Below are 13,320 nucleotides of genomic sequence, written 5' to 3'. Positions count from 1 at the left end.
CGGTAAAAACAAATATGAATTTCATATCAAGCAACAACAATATTTAATAATAAAATAATAATAACAACAAAATAAAAGGTTACATGCTATTCTATAGAAGTGAGAAGTTTGTGTTTAGTCCAGAAGCTGAAGGGGGCTTACGGTTGCTTCAGGAAGGACTTTAGGATGTCCGCGGGACACTTTGAGGATCTGCTTCAGCAAAGAAAGTAGAAAGATGCTCGGCCATGTTGATACTAGAGACTGTATCAGGTAGGTACAAAGTTTGGATGAAACAGCGGCGACAAAGTGATTCCTGGCAGTCGGTATCAACCTGACCAGTGTTTCCCTTTATTTAATGGCCTTGGTGTGATGGCCAGTGCTGTGGGAGCCAGTCGTTGATCAATCGTGGCCAATCGTTAACAGCCGGTTCACATGTTAGTGGTGGAAAGTGGCAACTGGTTTAAACTGGTCTAAGCTCTCTTTCTGGAGAATTTGGCCGGGTGTTATTTGGTGTTTAAAGGGTTAAAGTGTGATCATGTGAGCGACTTCATCTTTCTGTCAGTGGACTGAGTTACAGAGAAAATGTTTAGTGCTCTGCTCTGTAAACCCTGGCACAAAGTCAGCTTCGCTGAACTACTGATGTTGCACAGAAATAAGCTGCATAGAAATTTCCCAGTGATTCTTCCGTCTCCCTGCAGGAAAACACACACTATGTAGGTCACTGCTGTAAGGAGGCCATCTGAGCAAACACTCCCCGGCTGAAGCGTCGCTGGCGTGTGGAACAAGCCTGCCAGACCAAGGAGCTCAAAGCATCATGGGAAAGAACCGCTTCATGAAAATCCCTTCATAATCTTTCACCTTAGAGGCGGAATCCTGTAATAAGACACAAACCAACCCAAAACTTTCACAACGTTCTCAGACACATGAAAAAAAAGAAATCCACATACGTTGAGGTTGTTTTTCTCTGAATACATCTCAGAGCTCGAATCCAAGGTGCAGAACTTGGAAACACCCTGCATGAACATGGACCCACAACTCCAGGAATGAAGACCAGGCTCCCGGCCAGCAGCAGACAGGATCCAGCAGAGGTGGAGTCCCACATGGGCTGGTCTTTAAAAGGCCCTGTTTTACTTTTCCATGTTTTCTGCAGAGTTAGAATAACGTTTTGTTCTTTATAAAGTGGATTTGAGTTTTATCTCATCTAAAGTACTTTTTATGAGTCCAACTCAATTCTCCTTATTGGAGAGACGGTAAAAAAAAAAAGTACTTTTTTTTTTTATTTAATAATTTAAATAAATCATCTGTCCAGGGTGTACCCTGCCTTTCACACAAAGACTGCTGGGATAGGCTTCAGTTTCCCCACAACCCTTCATTGGACTAAGCAGTTAGGATAATGGATGAATACTTAAAATTAAGAGAGTTATAGAACCAACCTAAAACATTTGCCTCCATTTGTAGCAAGTGACTGAATTAAGTTTATTCATTCATCCATTATCCTAACCGCTTAGTCCGATTAAGGGTGGCAGTTAAGACCGATCAATTCCCTGGAAAAAGACCAATTTATCTACATTAATGATGCAGAAAAAGCCCCAAATCCCACTTTAATGTACTTGTAAGATTTGTGTGCTGGTCTCATGTGAAAAACATTTATAAAACATGAGTGATAATATCGTCTAACTGGCATTAATGGAGTCCTCTCATTGTCATCTGCCATCTATTGGTAACGATGGGTATAACACAGTAGTGAATAAACGGTGGCTGTCAGTGGCCAAACTGGTGTCAATAAAGATGTTTCTATGTGTGAGTGGGTTCAGTGTCGTCAGGTGCAGCCATGATGCACTACAGGTGCTTTTAAGGTGTTACTTATCTCAAACAGAGTTGTAGCTCCGAATTCGTAAAAATGGTGGCAGATTCACATATGTGGACACACGCTGAGGAGATATAAACGCTTCCTTCTGACAAATTAAAAAAATAACAGTGATTCCAGTAAAGTCATTGGATACCGGTGGAAGGACAGTTTTATATTTGTTATTTACCTTTGACTTTGTCACACACATCACCTTTAAACCACGAGACATTAGCACTGTACCTTCAGGTTTAGAGTTCGCCTCTCATCACTCATGGCAGCGTTTACACTCCACCATTTCCCTGCATCAGAGAGGAGAACAAGCTGCTACTAGTCAGCCCACCAGGCTGTGAAATTACCTTCATTTTCTTCACTGTCCAGCCCCAACCAAACATCCCGCCTTGTCTCCATCCACAGTGAAGCAGACACTAGTTTCTACTTCTCTCAGGGTGCATGTGTGTGTGGTGTTTGCTTTCTGTCCTTCTGTTTGTGGGTTACTCTGCATGTGTGTGTGAGATCTCTAGGTTTTTCAGCCACAACATTTTTCCCTCAACCACCCACTCAGGACCAGAGCTGTGTGTTTTCTTACTGTGGTGTTTTTTAGTGCAGGACAGGAAAAAAGCAAGCACATTTTTCTCTTCTGCAGTTCTGCGTGAAAATCACAGTTCATCATTCTGGCTTTGTTAAGATGTTTCTGGATTCTCTGAATCTTGAGATATTATTAATTACAAACGATGGATCCCTCACCATCGTCACGCTTCACTCAAAGACGGTCGTTCATTCACTCTACAGCTGTTTGTCATTTAGATGTCTCCTCCATCTGATTTCTGACAGAGACATCCCTGACAGGTGGATTACATTGTCACCAGTCACCACAGGTAGTGAGGACTTTGTCTGAACTGGTAATTATGGAAATTATCTGGTTTAGTTATTTGGCTATCAGCTCCTGAAACACAGCGGTATTTTCTTTGCTGGGGGGGCAGAGCTTAAATATATGTGTGTCCCAGTGTGTAGGAGAGACGGTGAGTGTGGGTGGACCGTTCGTCAGCATCAGTAGATGGATCAACGCAGCTTTAGGAGGCAGCTTCCAGACCTGCTCATCGTAGATCCAGCTCATTAACCGGCTCACGTTTGACCCAACAGAACATCTGATGTGTCACACAGCACATGGATAATAGCTAACATGCATTATGTCCCAACAAGTCTTCTAGCTGTTTCAGCCAACACATGAAAATCTTGGTGACAGAAGTTTAGGAACGATTCATTTTTACTTTCATGTCAGGAATTTACAACAAAATAAAGTTTTTCTCTTCTTTCGACTGTTGACGACACTAAACTTAGTAAGCCTAGTTCAGGTGTTGCTCAGCAGGTTGCAGAGGTTTCTGTGTGACACGTTGGACCTGTGGCTGGAGGAAGGTGGAGGAGGACAAGGTGGTGTCCAACAGCCTGAAGGCGCACCGCTGGTCAGGCTCCGGGCTTGACGCTCACGCTATAGGCCTGACGCTCATGCTATAGGCTTGACGCTCATGCTATAGGCTTGACGCTCGCGCTATAGGCCTGACGCTCACGCTATAGGCCTGACGCTCACGCTGCGAGCCTCATGCTCTCGCTATAGGCCTGACGCTCACGCTATAGGCCTGATGCTCTCGCTATAGGCCTGACGCTCACGCTGTAGGCCTGACGCTCACGCTGCGGGCCTTACGCTCACGCTATAGGCCTGACGCTCACGCTATAGGCCTGACGCTCACGCTATAGGCCTGACGCTCACGCTATAGGCCTGACGCTCACGCTATAGGCCTGACGCTCACGCTGTAGGCCTGACGCTCACGCTGCGGGCCTTACGCTCACGCTATAGGCCTGACGGTCACGCTCCGGGCTTGACCCTCACGCTATAGACCTGACGATCACGCTATAGGCCTGACGCTAATGCTATAGGCCTGACGCTAATGCTATAGGCCTGACGCTCACGCTATAGGCCTGACGCTCAAGCTATAGGCCTGACACTCACACTATAGGCCTGACGATCATGCTGCAGGCCTGACGCTCACGCTATCGGCCTGACGCTAACACTATAGGCCTGACGCTCACGCTATAGGCCTGACGCTCACGCTATAGGCCTGACGCTGACGCTATAGGCCTGACGCTCACGCTATACGCCTTATGCTCACGCTATAGGCCTGACGCTGACGCTATAGGCCTGACGCTCACGCTATAGGCCTTATGCTCACGCTGTAGGCCTAACGCTCACGCTGCGGGCCTTACGCTCACGCTGCGGGCCTGACGTTCAGGCTATAGGCCTTGTGCTCACGCTATAGGCCTGACGCTCATGCTCCGGGCTTGACGCTCACGCTATAGACCTGACGATCACGCTATGGGCCTGACGCTCACGCTATAGGCCTGACGCTCATGCTATAGGCTTGACGCTCGCGCTATAGGCCTGACGCTCACGCTATAGGCCTGACGCTCACGCTGCGAGCCTCATGCTCTCGCTATAGGCCTGACCCTCACGCTGTAGACCTGACCCTCACGCTATAGGGCTGACGCTCATGCTATAGGCCTGACGCTCACGCTATAGACCTGACCCTCACGCTATAGGCCTGACGCTCATGCTTTAGGCCTGACGCTCACGCTCCGGGCTTGACCCTCACGCTATGGGCCTGACACTCACGCTATTGGCCTGACGCTCACGCTATAGGCCTGACACTCAAGCTATAGTTCTGACGCTCACGTTGCGGGCCTGGCGCTCACGCTATAGACCTGACGCTCACGCTTTAGGCCTGACGCTCACGCTATAGGCCTGACGCTCACGCTATAGGCCTGACGCTCACGCTATAGGCCTGACGCTCACGCTATAGGTCTAATGCTCGTGCTATAGGCCTGACGCTCACTCTATAGGCCTGACGCTCGTGCTATAGGCCTGACGCTCACGCTGCGGGCCTGACGCTCACGCTATAGGCCTGACACTCACGCTATAGGTCTGACGCTCACGCTATCGGCCTGACGATCACGCTATAGGCCTGACGCTCATGCTATAGGCCTGACGCTCACGCTGCGGGCCTGACGCTCATGCTATAGGCCTGACGCTCACGCTGTAGGCCTGACGCTCATGCTGCTATCGGCCTGACGCTCACGCTATAGGCCTGACACTCACGCTATAGGCCTGACGATCATGCTGCAGGCCTTACGCTCACGCTATCGGCCTGACGCTCACGCTATAGGCCTGACGCTCACGCTATCGGCCTGACGCTCACGCTATAGGCCTGACACTCACGCTATAGGCCTGACGCTCATGCTATAGGCCTGACGCTCACGCTATAGGCCTGACGCTCACGCTATAGGCCTGAAGCTCACGCTGAGGGCCTGACGCTCACGCTATAGACCTGACAGTCACGCTCCGGGCTTGACCCTCACGCTATAGGCCTGACGATCACGCTATAGGCCTGACGCTCATGCTGCGGGCCTGACGCTTACGCTATAGGCCTAACGCTCACGCTATAGGCCTGACGCTCACGCTATAGGCCTGACGCTCACGCTCCGGGCTTGACCCTCACGCTATAGACCTGACGCTCACGCTATAGGCCTGACGATCACGCTATAGGCCTGACGCTCACGCTATAGGCCTGACGGTCACGCTCCGGGCCTGACGCTTACGCTATAGGCCTGACCCTGACGCTATAGGCCTGACCCTGACGCTATAGGCCTGACGCTCACGCTCCGGGCTTGACCCTCACGCTATAGACCTGACGCTCACGCTATAGGCCTGACGATCACGCTATTGGCCTGACGCTCACGCTATAGGCCTGACGGTCACGCTATAGGCCTGACGCTCATGCTGCGGGCCTGACGCTCACGCTATAAGGCTGACGCTCACGCTCCGGGCTTGATCCTCACGCTATAGACCTGACGCTCACGCTACAGGTCTAACGCTCGTGCTATAGGCCTGTCGCTCACTCTATAGGCTTGACGCTCGTGCTATAGGCCTGACGCTCACGCTATAGGCCTGACGCTCTCGCTATAGGCCTTACGCTCATGCTATAGGTCTGACGCTCACGCTATAGGCCTGAAACTCACGCTATAGGCCTGACGATCACGCTATAGGCCTGACGCTCATGCTGCGGGCCTGACGCTCACGTTATAGGCCTGACGCTCACGCTATAGGCCTGACGCTCACGCTATAGGCCTGACGCTCACGCTATAGGCCTGATGCTGACGCTATAGGCCTGACGCTCACGCTATAGGCCTGACGATCACGCTGCGGGCCTAACGCTCACGCTATAGGCCTGATGCTCACGCTATAGCCCTGACGCTCACGCTGCGGGCCTGATGCTGACGCTATAGGCCTGGCGCTCACGCTATAGGCCTGACGCTCACGCTATAGGCCTGACGCTCACGCTATAGGCCTGATGCTGACGCTATAGGTCTGGCGCTCACGCTATAGGCCTGACGATCACGCTGCGGGCCTAACGCTCACGCTATAGGCCTGACGCTCACGCTATAGGCCTGACGCTCACGCTCCAGGCTTGACCCTCACGCTATAGGCCTAACGCTCATGCTATAGGCCTGACGCTCACGCTATAGGCCTGACTATCACGCTACAGGCCTGACGCTCATGCTGCGGGCCTGACGCTTACGCTATAGGCCTGACGCTCACGCTATAGGCCTGACGCTCACGCTATAGACCTGACCCTCACGCTATAGGCCTGACGCTCATGCTTTAGGCCTGACGCTCACGCTCCGGGCTTGACCCTCACGCTATAGACCTGACGCTCACGCTCCGGGCTTGACGCTCACGCTATGGGCCTGACACTCACGCTATAGGCCTGACGCTCACGCTATAGACCTGATGCTCACGCTATGGGCCTGACACTCACGCTATAGGCCTGACGCTCACGCTATAGGCCTGACGCTCACGCTCCGGGCCTGACGCTCACGCTATAGGCCTTACGCTCATGCTGCGGGCCTGACGCTCACGCTATAGACCTGACGCTCACGCTATGGGCCTGACGCTCACGCTATAGGCCTGACTATCACGCTACAGGCCTGACGCTCATGCTGCGGGCCTGACGCTTACGCTATAGGCCTGACGCTCACGCTATAGACCTGACCCTCACGCTATAGGCCTGACGCTCATGCTTTAGGCCTGACGCTCACGCTCCGGGCTTGACCCTCACGCTATAGACCTGACGCTCACGCTCCGGGCTTGACGCTCACGCTGCGGGCCTGGCACTCACGCTATAGGCCTGACGCTCACGCTAAAGGCCTGACGCTCACGCTATCGGCCTGACGCTCACGCTCCGGGCTTGACCCTCACGCTATAGACCTGACGCTCACGCTATAGGTCTGACGCTCACGCTATAGGCCTGACGCTCACGCTATAGCCCTGACGGTCACGCTCCGGGCTTGACCCTCACGCTATAGACCTGACCCTCGCGCTGCAGGCCTGACGCTCTCGCTATAGGCCTGACGATCACGCTATAGGCCTGACGCTATAGGCCTGACACTCACGCTCCGGGCTTGACCCTCACGCTATAGACCTGACCCTCACGTTATAGGCCTGACGCTCATGCTATAGGCCTGACGCTCACGCTATAGACCTGACCCTCACGCTATAGGCTTGACGCTCACACTCCGGGCTTGACCCTCACGCTATAGACCTGACGCTCACGCTCCGGGCTTGACCCTCACGCTATAGATATGACGCTCACGCTATGGGCCTGACGCTCACGCTATAGGCCTGACGCTCATGCTGCTGGCCTGACGCTCACGCTATTGGCCTGACACTCACGCTGCGGGTCTGATGCTCACGCTATAGGCCTGACACTCACGCTCCGGGCCTGACGCTCACGCTATAGGCCTGACGCTCACGCTCCGGGCTTGACGCTCACGCTATAGGCCTTACGCTCATGCTGCGGGCCTGACGCTCACGCTATAGGCCTGACGCTCACGCTCCGGGCTTGACCCTCACGCTATAGACCTGACGCTCACTCTATGGGCCTGGCACTCACGCTATAGGCCTGACGATCACGCTATAGGCCTGACGCTCATGCTGCGGGCCTGACGCTCACGTTATAGGCCTGACGCTCACGCTATAGGCCTGACGCTCACGCTATAGGCCTGACGCTCACGCTATAGGCCTGATGCTGACGCTATAGGCCTGACGCTCACGCTATAGGCCTGACGATCACGCTTCGGGCCTAACGCTCACGCTATAGGCCTGATGCTCACGCTATAGCCCTGACGCTCACGCTGCGGGCCTGATGCTGACGCTATAGGCCTGGCGCTCACGCTATAGGCCTGACGCTCATGCTATAGGCCTGACGCTCACGCTATAGGCCTGATGCTGACGCTATAGGCCTGGCGCTCACGCTATAGGCCTGACGATCACGCTGCGGGCCTAACGCTCACGCTATAGGCCTGATGCTCACGCTATAGCCCTGACGCTCACGCTGCGGGCCTGGCGCTCACGCTGCGGGCCTGGCGCTCACGCTATAGGCCTGACGCTCACGCTATAGGCCTGACGCTCACGCTCCAGGCTTGACACTCACGCTATAGGCCTAACGCTCATGCTATAGGCCTGACGCTCACGCTATAGGCCTGACTATCACGCTACAGGCCTGACGCTCATGCTGCGGGCCTGACGCTTACGCTATAGGCCTGACGCTCACGCTATAGGCCTGACGCTCACGCTATAGACCTGACCCTCACGCTATAGGCCTGACGCTCATGCTTTAGGCCTGACGCTCACGCTCCGGGCTTGACCCTCACGCTATAGACCTGACGCTCACGCTCCGGGCTTGACGCTCACGCTATGGGCCTGACACTCACGCTATAGGCCTGACACTCACGCTATAGACCTGACGCTCACGCTATGGGCCTGACACTCACGCTATAGGCCTGACGCTCACGCTATAGGCCTGACGCTCACGCTCCGGGCCTGACGCTCACGCTATAGGCCTTACGCTCATGCTGCGGGCCTGACGCTCACGCTATAGACCTGACGCTCACGCTATGGGCCTGACGCTCACGCTATAGGCCTGACTATCACGCTACAGGCCTGACGCTCATGCTGCGGGCCTGACACTTACGCTATAGGCCTGACGCTCACGCTATAGGCCTGACGCTCACGCTATAGACCTGACCCTCACGCTATAGGCCTGACGCTCATGCTTTAGGCCTGACGCTCACGCTCCGGGCTTGACCCTCACGCTATAGACCTGACGCTCACGCTCCGGGCTTGACGCTCACGCTGCGGGCCTGGCACTCACGCTACAGGCCTGACGCTCACGCTATGGGCCTGACACTCACGCTATAGGCCTGACGCTCACGCTATAGGCCTGACGCTCACGCTCCGGGCCTGACGCTCACGCTATAGGCCTTACGCTCATGCTGCGGGCCTGACGCTCACGCTATAGACCTGACGCTCACGCTGCGGGCCTGGCACTCACGCTATAGGCCTGACGCTCACGCTCCGGGCTTGACGCTCACGCTATAGGCCTTACGCTCATGCTGCGGGCCTGACGCTCACGCTATAGGCCTGACGCTCACGCTCCGGGCTTGACCCTCACGCTATAGACCTGACGCTCACTCTATGGGCCTGGCACTCACGCTATAGGCCTGACGATCACGCTATAGGCCTGACGCTCATGCTGCGGGCCTGACGCTCACGTTATAGGCCTGACGCTCACGCTATAGGCCTGACGCTCACGCTATAGGCCTGACGCTCACGCTATAGGCCTGATGCTGACGCTATAGGCCTGACGCTCACGCTATAGGCCTGACGATCACGCTTCGGGCCTAACGCTCACGCTATAGGCCTGATGCTCACGCTATAGCCCTGACGCTCACGCTGCGGGCCTGATGCTGACGCTATAGGCCTGGCGCTCACGCTATAGGCCTGACGCTCATGCTATAGGCCTGACGCTCACGCTATAGGCCTGATGCTGACGCTATAGGCCTGGCGCTCACGCTATAGGCCTGACGATCACGCTGCGGGCCTAACGCTCAAGCTATAGGCCTGATGCTCACGCTATAGCCCTGACGCTCACGCTGCGGGCCTGGCGCTCACGCTGCGGGCCTGGCGCTCACGCTATAGGCCTGACGCTCACGCTATAGGCCTGACGCTCACGCTCCAGGCTTGACACTCACGCTATAGGCCTAACGCTCACGCTATAGGCCTGACGCTCACGCTATAGACCTGACCCTCACGCTATAGGCCTGACGCTCATGCTTTAGGCCTGACGCTCACGCTCCGGGCTTGACCCTCACGCTATAGACCTGACGCTCACGCTCCGGGCTTGACGCTCACGCTATGGGCCTGACACTCACGCTATAGGCCTGACGCTCACGCTATAGACCTGACGCTCACGCTATGGGCCTGACACTCACGCTATAGGCCTGACGCTCACGCTATAGGCCTGACGCTCACGCTCCGGGCCTGACGCTCACGCTATAGGCCTTACGCTCATGCTGCGGGCCTGACGCTCACGCTATAGACCTGACGCTCACGCTATGGGCCTGACGCTCACGCTATAGGCCTGACTATCACGCTACAGGCCTGACGCTCATGCTGCGGGCCTGACACTTACGCTATAGGCCTGACGCTCACGCTATAGGCCTGACGCTCACGCTATAGACCTGACCCTCACGCTATAGGCCTGACGCTCATGCTTTAGGCCTGACGCTCACGCTCCGGGCTTGACCCTCACGCTATAGACCTGACGCTCACGCTCCGGGCTTGACGCTCACGCTGCGGGCCTGGCACTCACGCTACAGGCCTGACGCTCACGCTATAGGCCTGACGCTCACGCTATAGGCCTGATGCTGACGCTATAGGCCTGACGCTCACGCTATAGGCCTGACGATCACGCTTCGGGCCTAACGCTCACGCTATAGGCCTGATGCTCACGCTATAGCCCTGACGCTCACGCTGCGGGCCTGATGCTGACGCTATAGGCCTGGCGCTCACGCTATAGGCCTGACGCTCATGCTATAGGCCTGACGGTCACGCTATAGGCCTGATGCTGACGCTATAGGCCTGGCGCTCACGCTATAGGCCTGACGATCACGCTGCGGGCCTAACGCTCACGCTATAGGCCTGATGCTCACGCTATAGCCCTGACGCTCACGCTGCGGGCCTGGCGATCACGCTGCGGGCCTGGCGCTCACGCTATAGGCCTGACGCTCACGCTATAGGCCTGACGCTCACGCTCCAGGCTTGACACTCACGCTATAGGCCTAACGCTCATGCTATAGGCCTGACGCTCACGCTATAGGCCTGACTATCACGCTACAGGCCTGACGCTCATGCTGCGGGCCTGACGCTTACGCTATAGGCCTGACGCTCACGCTATAGGCCTGACGCTCACGCTATAGACCTGACCCTCACGCTATAGGCCTGACGCTCATGCTTTAGGCCTGACGCTCACGCTCCGGGCTTGACCCTCACGCTATAGACCTGACGCTCACGCTCCGGGCTTGACGCTCACGCTATGGGCCTGACACTCACGCTATAGGCCTGACGCTCACGCTATAGACCTGACGCTCACGCTATGGGCCTGACACTCACGCTATAGGCCTGACGCTCACGCTATAGGCCTGACGCTCACGCTCCGGGCCTGACGCTCACGCTATAGGCCTTACGCTCATGCTGCGGGCCTGACGCTCACGCTATAGACCTGACGCTCACGCTATGGGCCTGACGCTCACGCTATCGGCCTGACTATCACGCTACAGGCCTGACGCTCATGCTGCGGGCCTGACGCTTACGCTATAGGCCTGACGCTCACGCTATAGGCCTGACGCTCACGCTATAGACCTGACCCTCACGCTATAGGCCTGACGCTCATGCTTTAGGCCTGACGCTCACGCTCCGGGCTTGACCCTCACGCTATAGACCTGACGCTCACGCTCCGGGCTTGACGCTCACGCTGCGGGCCTGGCACTCACGCTATAGGCCTGACGCTCACGCTAAAGGCCTGACGCTCACGCTATCGGCCTGACGCTCACGCTCCGGGCTTGACCCTCACGCTATAGACCTGACGCTCACGCTATAGGTCTGACGATCACGCTATAGGCCTGACGCTCACGCTATAGCCCTGACGGTCACGCTCCGGGCTTAACCCTCACGCTATAGACCTGACCCTCGCGCTGCAGGCCTGACGCTCTCGCTATAGGCCTGACGATCACGCTATAGGCCTGACGCTATAGGCCTGACACTCACGCTCCGGGCTTGACCCTCACGCTATAGACCTGACCCTCACGTTATAGGCCTGACGCTCATGCTATAGGCCTGACGCTCACGCTATAGACCTGACCCTCACGCTATAGGCCTGACGCTCACGCTCCGGGCTTGACCCTCACGCTATAGACCTGACGCTCACGCTCCGGGCTTGACCCTCACGCTATAGATATGACGCTCACGCTATGGGCCTGACGCTCACGCTATAGGCCTGACGCTCATGCTGCTGGCCTGACGCTCACGCTATTGGCCTGACACTCACGCTGCGGGTCTGACGCTCACGCTATAGGCCTGACGCTCACGCTCCGGGCCTGACGCTCACGCTATAGGCCTGACGCTCACGCTCCGGGCTTGACGCTCACGCTATAGGCCTTACGCTCATGCTGCGGGCCTGACGCTCACGCTATAGGCCTGACGCTCACGCTCCGGGCTTGACCCTCACGCTATAGACCTGACGCTCACTCTATGGGCCTGGCACTCACGCTATAGGCCTGACGATCACGCTATAGGCCTGACGCTCATGCTGCGGGCCTGACGCTCACGTTATAGGCCTGACGCTCACGCTATAGGCCTGACGCTCACGCTATAGGCCTGACGCTCACGCTATAGGCCTGATGCTGACGCTATAGGCCTGACGCTCACGCTATAGGCCTGACGATCACGCTGCGGGCCTAACGCTCACGCTATAGGCCTGATGCTCACGCTATAGCCCTGACGCTCACGCTGCGGGCCTGATGCTGACGCTATAGGCCTGGCGCTCACGCTATAGGCCTGACGCTCATGCTATAGGCCTGACGCTCACGCTATAGGCCTGATGCTGACGCTATAGGCCTGGCGCTCACGCTATAGGCCTGACGATCACGCTGCGGGCCTAACGCTCACGCTATAGGCCTGATGCTCACGCTATAGCCCTGACGCTCACGCTGCGGGCCTGGCGCTCACGCTGCGGGCCTGGCGCTCACGCTATAGGCCTGACGCTCACGCTATAGGCCTGACGCTCACGCTCCAGGCTTGACCCTCACGCTATAGGCCTAACGCTCATGCTATAGGCCTGACGCTCACGCTATAGGCCTGACTATCACGCTACAGGCCTGACGCTCATGCTGCGGGCCTGACGCTTACGCTATAGGCCTGACGCTCACGCTATAGGCCTGACGCTCACGCTATAGACCTGACCCTCACGCTATAGGCCTGACGCTCATGCTTTAGGCCTGACGCTCACGCTCCGGGCTTGACCCTCACGCTATAGACCTGACGC

This window comes from Telmatherina bonti (assembly GCF_933228915.1).
Source record: "Telmatherina bonti genome assembly, chromosome: 8".
Taxonomy (NCBI): Eukaryota; Metazoa; Chordata; class Actinopteri; order Atheriniformes; family Telmatherinidae; genus Telmatherina; species Telmatherina bonti.
This window is presented reverse-complemented; position numbering follows the sequence as displayed.